The 18,462-nt window shown below is 43.9% G+C and overlaps 1 long non-coding RNA gene across 1 annotated transcript; it reads left to right on the top strand.

The window, feature by feature from the left end:
• Positions 1-1,223: 1,223 nt before the first annotated feature.
• LOC146797693 (uncharacterized) lies at positions 1,224-4,971 on the top strand. Its single transcript, XR_014969022.1, has 2 exons — positions 1,224-1,340; positions 2,563-4,971. It is a non-coding gene; the product is annotated as an uncharacterized LOC146797693 (long non-coding RNA).
• The last annotated feature ends 13,491 nt before the right edge of the window (positions 4,972-18,462 follow it).

Below are 18,462 nucleotides of genomic sequence, written 5' to 3'. Positions count from 1 at the left end.
TTGCGAGCAGAGGGTTGGGAAATCAATCCTGACAAATTACAAACTCCATCTCAAGCTGTGAAATTTTTAGGAATAAATTGGCATGAGGGTCACAGAGAGGTGATCCCACAAGTTAAACGTAAAATACTTGATTTTGCCGTTCCCAGAACTAGGAAAGAGGCGCAGTCCTTCATTGGGTTGTTTGGATTTTGGCGCCAACACATTCCCCATTTGAGTCAAATCTTGGCTCCTCTGTACCGAGTCACTCGTAAAAAGAATGCGTTTGAGTGGGGTGAACCTCAACAGACTGCTTTTACTTTGGCTAAGGAAGCTATTCAGTATGCTTTGGATTTGTGGCCTGTGGGTGACGGTGATGTTGATTTGAATGTGTCCGTGGAAGGTTTGTATGCCAATTGGAGTTTATGGCAAAAGCAGGGCAGACAAAAAGTGCCATTAGGTTTTTGGTCCAAAAAATTGCCAGAGGCTGGTGAGCGTTACTCACCTTTTGAAAAACAGTTGCTTGCTTGTTACTGGGCTCTGGTGGATACCGAGCAATTGACTTTAGGCCATGCTGTGGTTTTGAGGCCTGAAATTCCCATCATGCAGTGGGTTTCGAGTTCGCCGAAGTCCCATCGAATAGGACATGCTCAGGAGGCTAGTGTGATTAAATGGAAATGGTACATTCAGGACAGGGCACGTGTGGGTCCGAAAGGTGTGGCAGTTTTACATGAGCGAGTGGCGCAGGCGCCCTCCAATGAGGCTGAAAGTGAGTGTTCGGTTCCCGTAGTGCAGGAGTCTCCCGTGAAGTGGGGTAAATCATTTGATGATCTGTCCGTGGAGGATAGAAAACATGTGTGGTTTACGGATGGTTCTGCGAAATTCATTGGTGACAAGAGACATTGGAAAGCTGTATCCTACAATCCAATTACACAAAAATTATTGAGCACTACTGGTGATGGTAAGAGTAGTCAGTACGCCGAGTTATATGCAGTTTACCAAGTTTTGAAACAGGAGTTACCAGGTACATGCCACATTTTCACTGATTCTTGGTCCACTGCTAATGGACTAGCGGTGTGGTTGCCTACTTGGCACTCGCACAATTGGGAGTTGCACTCCAAGGAATTATGGGGTAAAGAATTGTGGCAAGACATTTGGGAACTGCTTCCGCACAGTACTGTAACAATCTTTCACGTGGATGCTCATACTCCAATAGATTCCCTTGACAAATTTTTCCATCACATTGCAGATGAACAATCTAAAATTTCTGAGGCAGTGGTTGACATGCAAGGTTCTGATTTGGCGGGATTGGCGAAATGGGCCCATCAGAAGGCAGGACATTTTGGAGAGAAAGCCACTAACAGGTGGGCTGCTGACAGAGGAATTCATATTCCCTTTTCTTTAATTAAAGATGCCATTCTACATTGTCCCATTTGCCAACACTCTAGAAGGAAAGAGGTGCCTCAAGTTGTTCGAGGTCACTTATATCGAGGTAAATTGCCCGCCCAAATTTGGCAGATTGATTATATTGGTCCGCTCCCTATGAGCAGGAATTGTCAATACATTTGTACAGTAGTTGATACTTATAGTGGCCTTTTGGTCGCTTTTCCTTGCAAGAATGCTACCCAAGTCAATACCATTAAAACCCTGGAGCTGATTATTTTATATTATGGTGTCCCTTTCCAAATTCAATCAGACAATGCATCCCACTTTCGTGGAAGATTGGTGCAGGAATTCTGTGTAGAAAACAATATTGACTGGGTTTTTCATGTTCCCTACTACCCACAAGCTTCGGGACTGATTGAGAGAATGAATGGCTTGTTGAAAGAACAGTTGCGTAAGTTGACTGATGACCGTTACGGCCAATGGAGGGATGTCCTATTTCAAGCTTTATTAATTCTGAATAACCGTCCTTTGTTGCATGCTGAATCTCCTTTGATGCGTTTGTTTCCTCCACGTGTTGATGCGAAACCTAATTCTGTTGCTACCACTGTCACATATTGGGAAATTACCCCCGGTGCTTTGGCTCCTTGTAGAGCAACCCCAGGTTCCGCAGGCCTCGACCTGCATGCTTTAAATGATGTACCCTTCCCAGGAAAAGATCGAATAATTGTTGAAACTGGCATAGGTGTCTCTATACCTGCCGGTAGTTTTGGATTAATTGCCCCTAGATCTGGCCTGGCCCTGAAAGGTGTTCAAGTCCTTGGTGGTGTGATTGACAGTGATTATCAGGGTGAGATTAAGGTTCTCTTGCTTAATAGCAGTGAGATGGATTTGTTTATCAAAAAGTCTGATCGTGTTGCTCAGCTATTGATTATGCCTGTCTTCAGTGGTGAGATCAAAAAAGGCTCTGCCCCAACATTGCTAACTGTGCGTGGACAACATGGCTTCGGGTCAACTGATCTTCCTGGAGCTAAAATATGGGTGCAATCGCCTAAAAATCCTCCTGAACAGGCTGATATTATTGCGACCGGTCATGACAACACCGTTTTGGTGATGAAGCCAGGGAAAGATGGCTGGGAAACTGTCCCGGCTGATAAATGTTATTTACGAGAATAATTAAGGCCTGTGTTTGTATTCTTTCAGATCATTCTTTGGACTGCTGCTGCAGGATGTGTCGTCGTTGGACTCCTTTTGGCTTGCTACGCCGGGAGAGGAGAGCATCTACCGACGCCGAGTGATGGGATAACAAGAGCCGCGCGATCCGCGTGGCAGAAGTCCTCCAATTTTTGGATTACACTCGCGAAGCGAGTGACGAACTCTCCGCATTTTTGCCTCACTCCTATGAAGTCTGTTACTGACATTTTGTCGACTTGTTTGGTCGCTGTCCCTGCATCTACTGAAACGCTTCATCATGTATTTAATGTGTCCAAGGCCCGATCTAATGTCATTTTGGGCGACTTTCTGGCCCATGAATTTTGTCCCTCATGTACTCTTCTTCCAGACCAGGATGTCCTTATTAATTCCAGAATTACTACTTTTAACATTGCCCCTGGTGACCTTTGCTTTATGATGACCTGCAATCCTAAGGCTATCTCTGAATGCCTGCGCTTGAAACTTCAAGCCGCTACTGCTTTTTCATTTCATCAACGTTTGCTCTGTACAAAAAGACTTCCTAATTCATGTTTTTCAGTAAAAAACAATATGACTTGCAAAAGTTTAGTTGTTGCCACTAGCCATTATCGTTCAATGTTATTACCGGCTGGATGGCTCTTTTCATGCGGGAATTCCTCTTGGCCCTACATTCCTGCGAATATTTCTGGTGGCCCGTGTGCCATCACTAGATTAAGTTTGCTCATGTTCTCTTCACATCCTCCTTCGAATTCCCGTATTATTCGTGACTCAATGTCCCTACATGAAGATTGTGATTCCTCTGTTCATCTTTTTTCCAGTTCAGAATATCTTGCTTTAGCTTTTTCTATTATTGGTGTTCCTGCATTGGCTGTTTATAATGCTAAAACAATAGGCAAGATGGCCTGCTGGATGGTCAAGTCGATCAACCAAACTTCTACTGTTTTGTCAGACTTATTGTTAGATTCCCAAGGTGAACGTAGAGCTATTTTGCAAAATCGTGCAGCTATCGATTATTTGCTGCTAAAACATGGGCATGACTGCTCTGACTTTGAAGGTTTATGCTGTTTTAATCTTTCTGACCATTCTAAAGATATCCACTCCCATATTAATAAACTCCACGACTTGACTGCAGAAATTAAGGAACATATAGATCAGGGTTTCTTTGACTGGCTTTTTAACTGGCTCCCTGACATGCATTTTTTACGACAAATTTTGGGAGGGATTATTATTTTTGTTTGCATCCTTGTAGCGATTTGCTGCTTTGTTCAGTGTGTCCCCTCCCTGTTACAATTTTTTAGACTTACGAAAAATCGTAGATCAGTTAGTTTTGTTTCATATTATTCATCTACTGACGTTAGCTCCATTTAGTTATTGGTTAATAGACTGGAGTCAAGGGGTGTAATGTAATGCCCGTCCTTTTGCCAGCCCTCTGGAGAAGGAGAATGATAGAGAGTGACTCCAGCCTATCACCCCATAGCATAGGGAATAGACCGATAAACAGGGACAGATATAAGGGCATTTTCGTGCCATTTCCCTTAGAGCAAGGCTTATGAATTTAAGTGAGGAGTTAGATATATAAGTATTAGTCATGATTTACTCATTTGCTAACATGCCGATCTGTTTCTCATGGAGCTATGTATATTATGGGCTCCGTAGGCCTTAAGCGAGACAGACTCCATTTTGCTTTCTGCCTGGTAGCTCGAGAAGGCTTTCTAGGTTAAGAGTGATGTTTTAGTTTCAAGCTGTTGTTCACTTGGAGAGAACCGGTTCAGACTGACCCTTATCGAAGGAATGTATTTTTCTCCACTCCGAAGACACAACTTCAGCCTGGCCAGCTGGGAAGGTGTCCTTGGTACGGGGAGGTACAAGAATTTGGTGGGCGGCAGGTTACTGGCCGTAATTTTCCATGAAGGAACAGGCTTGTTATATTAGCAAAGGTGTTAGTCTTTCAGTGAGTTAGTCCGTAGGCGGCATCTAGCCGTTAGCATCTCTGCCATTATTCATTTTCATGGTGGACAAGTCGCCATCTTTGAAGTCGGAGAAAGATTTAAGACCGAAACTCTCTGAAGATAGACTGAACGAGAAGTGGCGCGGAGCGCACTAACCCAGAGAGAGAGAGAGACGGTAGCTAATTAACAGCAAGGTTCCGAGGCCCTGAGGGAGAGCAGACGAGTTTGAGCCTATCAGTGCAGACGTGTACTTGTGACGGCTGAGGGTGACTGCAAGGCGAGCCAGGACCCAGAGACGAGACAGGAGCCTAGATGACTGCCGAGTCCCGATTTCCCATTAACCAGGTGAAGTCCGACCGATTCTTATAGTGCGTGCACCCTAACCTTTCTCTTTTATTTCTTGTGCAAATGTAATGCTGCATAGTAATGTGATTTATGTTTATGGTTAATAAATGTCCCAATTCATATAGAATTATCGTGTACCTGGTTCTTCTGTTCAATCTTGGTAAATGATGCTCCTAGTTGAGTGCTGTTTAGACGAACGGATGAGAAATCCCGATCAGACAAATAGTTATCAAATAAAGAGGGAGTGAGTGGACCTTTGATGTCATAAGCACGGAGTACGCTATATAATCTGAATCCATATCCAAAGTTATTATTTTAGTTTTATCCTAAGTAGATTGCTGAGATATCATCCTAATCATGTTTCATAGGAATGTGGTCGTCGTTGATATGCGGCGTTAATGAGAGCGCTGGGGAGGATTACCAGCGTGTAGGACTGCCGGATTGCAGTTCGTGTATAAGTGAGAGCGGCGGGAGGGATACCGCCGTGTAGGTTTCGCAGGATCGCGAACAATTTGGGAGAAGAGAGCACTGGGTTCTGCAGGCCCGTGTGTAGATACGCCGGATTGCGTATCAGATCTGCCCTAGGGTAGAACGGTCTGGGTCAGGGTGACCGCGAGGCCAACTGATGTGAATAAGATATTGTAGAAAGTCCATATATGCATATTGTCATTCCCCATTCTTAGGTGCGATCTGTATATTTATCTTTATATCTACCCATTGTAAATATGATCTAAGAAGGGAAGGTGAGTACGTTTTGGCTGGGTCACAGGGGCCCCTGGGGGCTGATCCCATCTAAACAGAAAATCCGGCCATTACAGTATTCTAACCTATGTAGTTTTTGTTTGCCGGTATCCCTTTCCCAGCTGATCCTTCCCTATACCTTTCCCCCGCTTGATCGCCTCAATACTGGATACCTTTTAAGGTAGAGTTGAGGATATTTAGAGGTGAATCCTTTTGAGCATCACCCAGTTCCGGGGAGTTCCGGTGGACGTTACATCTTGGATCCATTTTTCAACATTTTCCATCCGCGTTTGATGAACTGTGTTTCTTCCACTTGCTTTTACTACATACATATGCAACACAAAATTATCCCCTTTCTCTCCTTTCACTGCTATAAGGCTTTGGTACTGTTAATTTTCTTCTCTCAACCAAACTATGCTATTGTTTTTTATCTTGAAAACCCTGCATTTTGCATTTGGTACCCTTCAAATAATTCAGAACAAACACCTCATTGGAATCTGTCCATTGGCAGTGCCACTTCCTCTCACCTTTTTGCTGTGCGTTGGTTTTCTTTTGATAAGCAACCTGCAAAGCACTGTCCATGTATATGCAGAAAAAATCTTCTCTCTCTTGTACTGTGGTACACCTTACGTTAATTCCAGGAAACTACACTCTATGACATCCAAGCTCCTGTGGCATCCCTACATTAGGAATGCAAATATTGCTGGGGCACACAGGACCGAGTCAGCACCAGCTCAGACAGGATGCCCCATAGAGCGAGACCCTCCTCCTCTCGTCCCCAAAGGAGCAACATTCGACTTCTCAAAAGTTATAGACAAAAGGTGTTCCTATAACTCACACAAGAAGCTGAGTGATTGGGCTCACTGTTGAAGATGGGTAAGTGACTCACTTACTCCCTACAAGCTACCTAATAGGTAGCCAACAGTTTCTTTGGTCCTGAAGAAGGCCCACAGACCCATAAGAGCAACCAAGGGCCGAATCATGTCGACCTACCAAGACCTAAAACTAGGTGCAATGGAATATTAACTCTTCCAGAAAAGCACCGCCCACCCCCTTTTAATCTTGTCCCTTACTTGGTGAATAAAAGACCTTACTAAGGAAAGGAGGCAATTTTATTTTCAGTCACGTATTTTAGACACTTCATCTTTCTCTAATCACAACCCTAAAAAAACAAGACGGTCTCCCTCCGGGTGGAGGAATACAGAACTGAGCACTCAAGTGATAAAAAACCCAATGATGATGATATTCACTTATCCAACAGAGTGGAGAATCGACATATACAGCACCGTATGCTAAATGTGAATGAGAATCTCCATAACATAAGATCACAATACCCTGGCAAAAAACAGTACATGTGATTCATTCTCCTTTGATTTTGATATTACCTAATTGAAGCGGAATGGATCTATACTTCTCCTTCCCTCTTTTTGATTAAACAAATGCATGTATTGAATTCAGATCCATCTCTTTTACATATGCACAGGGCTGGAACTGTTTTCCAGGTGAGCTGTAACTCCAATCTTCTGGAAATAAAACCTTAAAATTGCCTTCTCCCAGATCATTACAGGCTGCACCTTTCCTTTGTTTATCTCTTAGTATCAGGAAGCCCAGTTAGCCTATTATGTTCATTCATCTCATTCAAAGGAACAATAACTAAATAGATGTGGTGCTTTAATAGCAATATTTGGTGCAATATTTCCAAATATCCTATCGGACAGTAAGGAAGCCCAAATGTCTTTTAAGGGTATTTGGAAGGCCTATTAGGTTGAGACAAATGCATGCATCTGCACCGATGCATTTAACAGTGCGTCATTTGTCTCTAACTGACATAGAAGCTAGAACCCTGCACATCACATCCTGCAAGCTGTACTGTCCCAAAGTGTATTAAAATACATTGACCATTCATTCTGCTAAAATTCCTTGAGCAATAAACGCAAACGTTCCTGAAAGGGTCGGTAAGTATTGTTATGTTGAGAACAATGTTATAGGCCAGTGTACTTTAAAATGCACTATTCGCCACATATTGTGCAGAAAAATGGCTTGTGTTATGCATTGTGGTACAACTGAGAAGGGATCCTCCCAAGTAATTTTAAGTTGGACTTGGAATTTGGCTCCGTCTACTTTGTTTGAGGTTTAGGTCCAGTTCCGCCCCTGCTTCTTGCACTGGCCCTCTTTCTACTTTCACTAATTGGCAACTAGATGTTTCGGAGCTGATTCAAAAAGGCATGTGAAAGTATGCAACAGAGTACTCCTGTGGTACCACTTCCGACACTCACAAATGCTTGTGTGGATTAGCCCCCGTTAACAGTAAACCATAAACATCTAAAAGGATTTATCTTAATACGAAATGCTCGCTTCGAGCGTTTTATCTGTAAAAAGAGCATTGCTTTGTAATGGACCATAATAACCCCCAGGGTAAATAACTTTTCTGTTTCCTACTTTTCTGTGAACTTTGTAGCAAACAAAGCACATAATGAGCAAGGAAGTGGTAACTGGCGCAATTGCTCTGATAATCCTACTACATTTAGGAAAGCCTTCGCAATTATTTCATCATTTTTTATTTAGATGTCCAAATAATGGATTTCTTGGAAGAGGTCTTGAGTGCTTCCCCCTTTCTCTGGGGGTGGACTAGGCAGAGGAAGCAGCTTTTACAACATGTTACCAGCACTGTGGATGATATGGTGATGGAGGGACAATGCAGAGAAGCATGGATATGGCAGTCTGAAAAATAATGCAGTTCATACCTGCCGACATATGACCTGCGTTAGTGAAAATGGTTGGGCTAGTTGAGCTAGTTTTCTATATGTACTAATTTGACACAACCACCCATGCAGTTTTGCCCAATCACTTTTTTTTACCCCATATGTAATAATAATCTGTTTACTTTGAGTGAGAGGCTGAGTGATATCATGATATCATGATATCCTGCCCTGAATGTATAAGTTCATGCCATACATTACAGAGCAAAGCAGAGAAGTACTGTACACTCCATGGACAACATTACAGAATACGGTGCGCTCTCTTTGCGCCAAGTGCACCTTTTCAAAGAGTGCGCCGTAATATTTTGAATGTGCTGCCCCAGGGTAGCTGCAACGTCACGCTGCCCTGTGAGCCACGCATTCAAGTAAAATACGGAGTGGCTTTGAAGCAGCCGCTCCGTGTTTCACTGTGAAGACAGCAATCTGACTGCTCTTTTAAGAGGAGGGTGAGAGATCCCCTTGAAGGCAGGTGCAGTGAGTGACTGCACCCACCTGCAAGGGGATGTCCTTTTAGGTGGTGCACTGAGAGTGCGCCTCCTGACACCTTCTTTGCCTCTCCGCCCGCGTGTATAATATGGCATGGGTGCAAGACAAAGGGATTCCCTCATTTGCATGGGCCAACGCCCCCATGCAAAAAAGAGGGAACACCATCTGGTGATAGCACTGCACTACATGTGCTCCAGAGCTATCTGTATTGCAGAAGGGGCCGCACAAGCGCCTACAGCCCTTTCTCTAGTACCAAAGTGCTCCAGGGCACCCACAGCAGGTGCACACGCCTGTTGTGCCCCGCGGGCACTTTTCATAATACAGCTCCAGAAAGGCATTTTCAAAGAATTAGCATTGGTGCACACCTCTAAGGCTGGAAGTAGTGGGTACACATTTGCAGAAGTCAGAAGCAGTGGCTTCACACAAGTTGTAGGTTTGGTGGGACAAGTAGTGCAAACCCAGAAGGACTGGAGAAGACTTAAATACACAATTAAATGCTAAGAGCAGCAGCCAGCGTGGAAGCAGCAAATGTATGCATGGTCGGAGTATGACCAAAAATGAGGCCAATTATTTTGTGCTACAATAGTCCTTAGGGAGGTAGGGATAAGAAATATCAAATGAATACAGACCCAATCATTGCTGTATTGGTTAACTTATCCAGCCGGACAGAGGTTCAATATTTAATTTATCAGCAAGTGTTTTGGATATAAACAAACACAAATACTGAAAAGTGGGACACAAGCCTGCATCCTACTACACAAACATACAAACATAAAATAGGGAGAACATTTAAGCGAGGCTCAGGCATCGCTTACGGTTTGTTTTGACAAGTAGTATGAATTTTAAGAAACAAATCGCAAGTAACATCTCTACACAGTTAATAATGACATCACATTTAGTGCATGAGGCGTATTAAGGTGTCGACGACGTTTCGCAATGCGTGGGTCATCTTCAGGACATTATATTAGCATGCCTGTATATAAGTGCCTAAGATAACTGTAAATTAGACATAGGTCAAGAGAAGGGAGGAAGAAGACATAAGGAGAAAATTAGGGGGGTGTATTTCATCGGTATACAGCCTCGAGAAGACACAAGCTAGTCTGAACAAACATTTTTAGCTTCAAAGAATTATCAAGACGCAGTGGTAAAAAACAGTGGTAATAATGAATCATGTGGTGCAGTGAGAAGGAGTAAGTGACTGAGTGAGATAATAAGTCTTGGAGTTAGCGTGACTGCATACATTTAACGCTTGGTCAAAACAATTGTGTCATGTCGGTAAGGTATCAATACATTCAGCAGTATGAGCTTTTATGGTAGTAAACTAGCATTTTAATAAACAAGAAAATTGCGGCGCAGTGGATACGTGGAGGAGAAAAAGAGAGAAATTGATCAAGAACGTCGCAGTGAGTGAGGAGAAAGGTTCTGTTGCGGGTATTAGACCATATTTAAGCATAAAAACACGGCGCAGTGACTGCGTGATTTAAAAAGGACAAGAGGATGCCGTAGTGAAAAGGTAGGAACTCTAGGATGACCGCCATGCTCGACAGACAAGGGAATGTAGCAGCAAGAGGATAGGGGCTCAGAGATAACCGCCGTGCGCAGCGGACGGGGTTGCCGTGGTAGAGGCTGAAAGAAGATAGGCACAGAAAGATCCTTACTTGGGGGAGTCCGAAGGGGCTGCCACGAGACTGTGGGTGTGACAACACCGGATGCGGGAATGTCCGGGCTCGGTAGGGGCTCCTACGGGAGTGGGGGAGTACCCAGAATTAGCGGCAGTGAGGAAGCGGGAGTGCGAGGAAGAAAGTGTGTTCGATGATGCATACCGGCCGTCGCAGATATGCGGTACTGGCAGGTCGAGGATCAAGGGACACTTCAGGGAGCACTTCAGGAGGGGCTGCGTGTAATATGACTTTGCGATGGTAGCGCAATGGCCTGAAAGCAATGGGGGTGTTAGTTTGTACCGGAGAGAGGTCATGTACTGTGGCGGATGAACAGGCAGGGACTCACCTCAAGTAAAGAAATTGGAGGGATTCACGGGAGTGGAGCCACAGGCGTGTGCTCGAACGGCGTAATGACCTGGAAGGAATTGACAAGGGGTCAATTCAGCAGACAGCAACTGGGAATTGAGGAGTAAAACAGCGCTGTGGAGGCGTGCTTACTAATAGTCGATGAATGCGCCGTGCTGCTCAGGGGTTCAGCATCTGGGATAGTGGAGGGAAAGGTGACTAAGGCTCTGCTTCAAGTAGTGAGAGAAGTGCCCTGATAGGTCGGTAGAGTCATGTGATGGAAGTTTATCAGAAAGTGAAGAAGGGCCTGGAAGATGGAAACGGTGGCCATATTGGAGTGGGGTGAGTTCCATAGAGTGAGTGTAGGAAGACTTGAATTGAGTGCGATGAAGAAAGAGTGAAGGCGGGTGGGAGGACAGAAAAGAAGAATGGGTGACATAATTCCGTGACAAAGTAATAATTGCTAAAAACCTTTTCAACAAAATTGTAGGCTAAAAAACCTATGAAACTGAATTACATGAAAAAATCTGCGAGGGGGCAGACCAAGTTCAGTCCTTGAATTTAGATAAGACTGGTCCAGTCCTCAAGGCGATTCAACCCTGTATATAAACTGTTGGTTTTCAAGATCCATTGGAGTTCTTCTTTGTTTATAAGTTTGCCAATGTCACCTCCCCTTGGCGGGTGTTTGACCACAGTTATAATAGTCCAGCGAATATCATCCTTGGATTGGCCACTTTCAGTGTAATGTTCCACCAGAGGTGCATTGGGTGTCTTGCATCGTATTCTGCTCCGGTGTTGGCAGATGCGAATACGTATTTTTTGGGAGGTCTGTCCGATATAGATTCTGTTACAAGGACAAAGGATCGCATACACAACATTGCATGTGTTACAGTTGGCAAATGTTTTTAATTCACAACGGATAATCTCAAAACTCTTTGCCTTCAATTGTAAACTCACATGCAGTACAATTTCCACATTTCGCGTGTCCTGTGAGGTGTTGGAGCCCCCAGTGATCATTGAGGGTACTGGGAGGTTTTTTGATGGGTAAGGCTGCAAGGACCAGGTGATCTTTGATATTTTTGCTTTTCCTAAATGCAAGCATGGGGCGTTCTAGATTCAGAGTGCCCGCATTTAGTACATTCCAGTGTTTTAGAATGGATTTACGTACAGGGTTAGAGACTGGGGAGAAGGTAGTGGTGATTTTGGCATGGTCTTGTTTTGGTTTCAAGCAGGACCTCACGTGGGCAGTACCAAGCACGTTTCATGGCATTACGGACCAATCTCCGGGGATAACCTCTACTGCTAAGTTTGTTGCATAGTAGCTTTACCTCGTGGAAGTAATCCTCCTTCAAGGAGCAATTCCTTCTAATTCGTAGGAACTGGGAATACGGTAGTGAGTCACATAACGCCCTGGGGTGATGGCTGTCATACTGTAATAGAGTGTTGCGTTCTGTGGGTTGGCGTAATAGACTGGTGATGATTACACCCTCTCTATGTGTGATGTTAAGGTCAAGGAATGGGATTAATTGTTTATCCTGTGTCAATGTGAATTTTAAGCCGCCACACTTGTTATTAAGCCAGTGTAGGAAAGGCTCTAGGGTTTGTTCAGTGTCCTGCCAAATCATGAAAATGTCGTCTATATACCTCTTCCACTGTTTAATACCAGTATGGAAGGGGTTGGTGGCGGACAGAATGTGGTTCACCTCCATAATGAGGCCAAGGCACCAAACTAAAAGTGGTCTCATTAGCAAATCAGATACCTAAAGAAGTAGCCCACATATGGAAACAGGGTCAGTTTTGAAGTTGTAAAGACACACCATGTATGTGTTTTGCAAAGTATGGGGACCTGCATGCATTTACGCTTGGGACAAACAATTTATGAGGTAATATCAAGAAAATCAAAAGTAAAATCCGACCCAGCCGACCATACAACAGGCCCACAAACAGCCAAAAAACCAGCACACATATGCTGACCTGTAAGACGAGCCCATCTGGCGCTACCAGGTTGCCCTGTAGGCCAGTCTGACTCTGATTGAATTGAAATTGAACTTTATATGGCACTTATTACTCATGACGAGCCATTGAACACCTCAAATGGGCAACACATCCTCAATGCCAGACTTTGCATCGCAAGCTCTCTTTGATGGGATGCTCAACAAAAATGCAGGATCTCACACCACAGCTTTGCCGCATCTCGGCACAATGAATTTTTTACGCAGATCCTCGCAACACTCCACAAACCAGGGTTTATGGTACTTTGTCCAACTGGACTATCTGGGTTCCTGTAGCTGTCATGCACTCCTTCGCAGTCGGCCTAAACTTGTGACTTTGTTCCTGTCCAGTGTGACCAGACATCCACAGTTGGTACTTTGTACCTTTTGGTGCAATTTTCATCTGAAACTTTAAAATCACATATCTCGGGAACTAATTATTGGATTTTTGTCATTTTGGTCTTGTCTTATTTATTAAAAATCACTCTACTGTTCTAACTTGGTATGGGATCTTTTTGTGTGGTATTTTTCACTTTCTTGCTGTTTGAAGTGTTGCACAAATACTTTACACATTGCCTTTAAGTTAAGCCTGACTGCTGTGTGCCAAATTAGCAGAGGGTTGAGCACAAGTTAATTTAGGTTTGGCTTGTGCCTCACCCTGAGAAGGATTGTGGTTGCTGCATGACCAGGGCTCATTCTCCAGTCAACAAACAACTCAATCTCTTACAACTGGCATCGCTTTAAGTGAAATATTAATGCATGTATACAGATTGGGAACAAAGTTTATTATCCTTTCATTGTACAATTTCAAACAAATCTAAATGATGAAATGCAGATGCTAAAACACACATATAAGCTAGCAAATTCCCACTTCCGTGAAACTATTGGAGGTACAAGCTGGAACATTAGGCTGTTTCATTCCATTTGTGCAAAACAAAGAGCTTTCTAGCAACTTTCCACCCAAATTTTCCTCTTTCTCATTTTGTCTTTTAAACTGTGACTTTATCTCAGGGATGTAGAAGTGTGCATCCACTTCATTGAACATTTCATCCATAAAGATTGATGAATCAAAAACTGTGTTGTAGTTACCTGTTATGATACCTTAATATCTGTAGCTTTTCTATAAATCTGTTGAATAATTTCCTAAAGAGTAGTTTGTGCTGTCTGTTTCTAAATTACCTCTGGTGGCAATAGAATGATATCAAATGGATTGCTAGTACAGATCTGCTTAGCCTCAAGCTACAGGGCGTGAATATGTCCAGATTGTGTTTGAAATGAAGTGACTTTAATAACTAATCTAATTGAAAAGAATGCTATAAGACACCCAAAAGTGCTGCCTCTTTCATAGTTTCTTTTCCCTGGCGTTGCCAATGAACATTAGCCCTTTATCACCAGATTGTCATTCGTTCAACTCATGTCTGCACATATATAATGTATTTGTGGAAAGGTTCTAATTTTATTTTTCTCTAAAATACATATGATTCCTGTTATATTCAATTAGAAAGCAAACAGTGAACTGGTGTTTATGTCACAGTTGATCTCTATCTCTTGATCTGTGTTCCACAGCTAAAGTGTCATAGGTGCAGCCAAAGCTTTAGCGTACATGGTGGCATGAGGCTTCCAGCAAGAGTTTTCCTTAGAATCTGTCATGCAGTGCTTTCAACATGTTTACTGCCAACCCTCTAAGGGCCATACATACTTTTTATCTTTTGTTCAGGATAGGGCTGAAGTGAAAGTTTGAAAGGTGGAGGTGGGCCCCTTTATGGCATCATACAGGAAACCTCATAACAAACCTGGTGAGGTATTCAAATTGTTAAAAGGTTTACTCACCTGGACACCCTGATTCAGCATTTAACACCCTCTTTCAAACTCTGCACCCAATTTACCCATTTATTCAATGCCAAAACCGAAACTACTGTGGATTTCCTACATTCCATGAATGCCGTCTCCATGAGTATTAGTGTCCACATGGATCTGGAGGATGTTACAGTGTCTCCTTGTGGTCAATTGCTGCAGGAAATTGACTCTATCTCACTAGAGGAGTCTGCTCAGGCTGTGAGAGCATGTCAATCTGGGTCGCCAAAAAACAGTAATCCAGGCCCTGATCACCTCTAGGTTGGACTATGCCAACTCACTGTACTGGGGTCTACAGTGTCTCCTTGTGGTCAATTGCTGCAGGAATTTGACCTCATCTCACTAGAGGAGTCTGCTCAGGCTGTGAGAGCATGTCAATATGGGTCGCCAAAAAACAGTAATCCAGGCCCTGATCACCTCTAGGTTGGACTATGCCAACTCACTGTACTGGGGTCTACCCACCTACCTACTTTGGAGACTACATTAGGTGCAGAATGTGGCCGTCAGGCTTCTGCTGTGACTCCCCAGGAGAGTTCATGTCCAGCCTGTCTTAAAAGAACTGCACAGGTTGCCCTTCAAAGAATCTGTGAGGTTCAAAGGTCTGGCTCTTACACACAGAGCTTTTTATCACAAAGGCCCCCAGTACTTATCCAACAGATTCACCCCATACCAACCAGCCAGGTCACTCTGGTCCTCCAATTCTTTGCTGGTGGTAATTCCTCAATTTAGAAGAAAAACGTGGGGAGGCAGCTTTTAGTTCTATCTGGCCGCCAGGGAGTGGAATGCTCTCCCACAACAGCTCCACATCACTGTGGACATCCAGATCTTTAAGTGACTCCTTTAGACCCGGCTCTTCGGGTCTGCTTGCTAGCACCTCTGTGAGTTTGGGATCAGTATTTTACTGGCAAGCGCCGGACACTAACTGAGTAGCTGATGTGATTTACACAACCCATAATAATAAATAATTATAATAATATATGTATATCAGGGTTTTACTAGCTTGTTTCCAGCTCCCTTTATACATACAGATTTGCCTCTGTCTTCATTATCTTGTTAAAACATTCCTGCCAGAATGCTGTACAATGCTGGCATTACTCTACTTGGTTACAAGGTGGTAATCCTCATAACTGAGATAATGCTAAGTCTCATTAGTCATTTTAAACGTCACTCTCTAACAAAAAGGGCACAGGTGGATTTCTTTGAAGGGCAAGCTTTGACACACTGTGCACACACAATGAAAAGGCTGTGATTTTCTTAAATGCATTTTATTTAGTTTTTCAATGCAAAGAAAACAAGTAGAACATAAAATAGGTTCCATTTAGCAAACCATAGAAACAAACAGAAAGAGTATTATGGTACAAGCTATAAGAAAACTAAGATAAGAATCAGGGTAGGTGATCCTTTTTTAGGTCTTGCATATGCAGCGTGCATGCGCTGCATAGGAGACCTTTAGCCGTCGTTCAGCTCATTTTCGTGCTTGTGGCGGCATACACCCTGCGGGAGTGTGCAGAGGCGTGCCACAAGCACGAGTATGTGCTTCGAAAAAGAGCAGACTGTGCGCGCACGCACACACGCACGCACCACTCCCAGGCTTGATAGGATAAGAGTTTAGCGTGTTTTCTCAGGTGCGTTGTAATCCTTACCCGATGTGCTGTCTCTCTATCTTAATTGAATTACTTTAAAATGAAATCGATTAATATAAATTAGCAATGACGAGCACAAACACGAGTGCTTTAAAACAGCTGCTGCTTGTGCTCTTTTGAAATATGGGAAATTACAGGTTTTCAGAACATGCGGATCCAAGTCTTCACTATAATTGTTTCTTTTATTTGTTCTGCATATATTTATTTGCATATAATAATGTAGTATCCTCAGAGCATTAGGAATAGCCACAAATCGTTAAACTCTGCAAACATGTATGGGTTTTATATTCGAACCATTGTCACAATGAAAGTTGAGCTTTAGAGTACTCACCCTAACTGCAAATGTCTTGCATTAATGGCTGACTCACTCTCACTGACTATCACACTCTCACTGACACTCTCACAGACTCTCACTCTCTCACACTCTCACTGACACTCTCACAGACTCTCACTCTCTCACACTCTCACTGACACTCTCACAGACTCTCACTCTCTCACACTCTCACTGACACTGACACTCTCACTGACACTCACACTCTCACTGACACTCACACTGACACTCACACTGACACTCAGACTCACTCACACTGACTCTCTCACTCTCACTGTCTCACTGACTCGCTCACTCACACTGACTCTCACTCTTACTGACAGACTCTCCCACTCTCACACTGACTGACTCTCCCACTCTCTCACTCACTCACTCACTCACTCACTCACTCACTCACTCACTCACTCACTCACTCACTCACTTACTCTCTCTCAATGACAGACTCACTGACCGACTCTCACTGACTCACTCTCACTGACAGACTCTCACTGACTGACTCTCCCACTCTCTCTCACTGAATGACTCACTCAATTTCACAGACAGACTCTCACTGATAGACTCTCACTGACAGACTCACCCACTCTTACTCACTGACTGACTCTCCCACTCTCTCTCTCTCACTCACTGACTGACGCACTCACTGACTGACTCACTCTCGCTCACTGACTGACACTCTCACTGACTGACTGACTCACACTGAATCACTCTCACTGACTCTCTCCCTCTCTCACTGACTCTCTCCCTCTCTCACTGACTGACTCACTCTCTCACTGACAGACTGACTGATGAACTCTCACTGACAGACTCTCACTGACAGACTCTTACTGACAGACTGATTCACTCACTCTCACTGACATACTCTCACTGACATACTCTCACTAACTCACTCTCACTGACAGACTCTCACTGACAGACTCTCACTGACTGACTCTCCCACTCTCAATAACTGACTCTCAAACTCTCTCTCACTGACTGACTGACTCACTCACTCTCATTGACAGACTCTCACTGATAGACTCTCACTGACATACTCTCCCACTGACTCTCACTCACTGACTCTCCCACTCACTCTCACTCACTGACTGACTCACTCACTCTCACTGACTGACTTACTCACTCAGTCTCACTGACTGACTCACTCACTCACTCTCACTGACTAACTCTCACTGACTCACTCTCACTGACAGACTCTCACTGACAGACTCTCACTGACACTCTCTCACCCTCTCACTGACAGACTCTCTCACTGACTGACTGACTCACTCTCACTAACAGATTCTCACTGACTGACTCACTCTCACTAACAGACTCTCACTGACTGACTCACTCTCACTGACAGACTCTCTCACTGACTGACTCTCCCAATCTTTCACTGACTGACTGACTGACTAACTCTCACTGACAGACTCTCACTGACTGACTCACACTCACTGACAGACTCTCACTGACAGACTCTCCCACTCTCTCTCACTCACTGACTGACTCACTCTCACTGACTGACAGACTCACTCTCACTGACTGACAGACTCACTCTCATTGACTGACTGACTGACTCACTCACTCACTAACTCTCACTGACTCACTCACTCTCACTGACAAACTCTCACTAACTGACAAGCTCTCACTGACAGACTCTCCCACTCTCTCTCACTGACTGACTGACTCAATCACTCTCACTGACAGACTCTCACTGACTGACAAACTCTCACTGACAGACTCTCCCACTCTCTTTCTGACTCACTCTCACTGACTCACTCACTCTCACTGACAGATTCTAACTGACTCTCTCACTGTCTCTCACTGACTG

The sequence above is a fragment of the Triturus cristatus genome, chromosome 9 (assembly GCF_964204655.1).
Source record: "Triturus cristatus chromosome 9, aTriCri1.1, whole genome shotgun sequence".
Lineage (NCBI taxonomy): Eukaryota > Metazoa > Chordata > Amphibia > Caudata > Salamandridae > Triturus > Triturus cristatus.
Note: the sequence above shows the minus strand (reverse complement) of the source record. Positions and strands in the feature narration are given on the sequence as shown.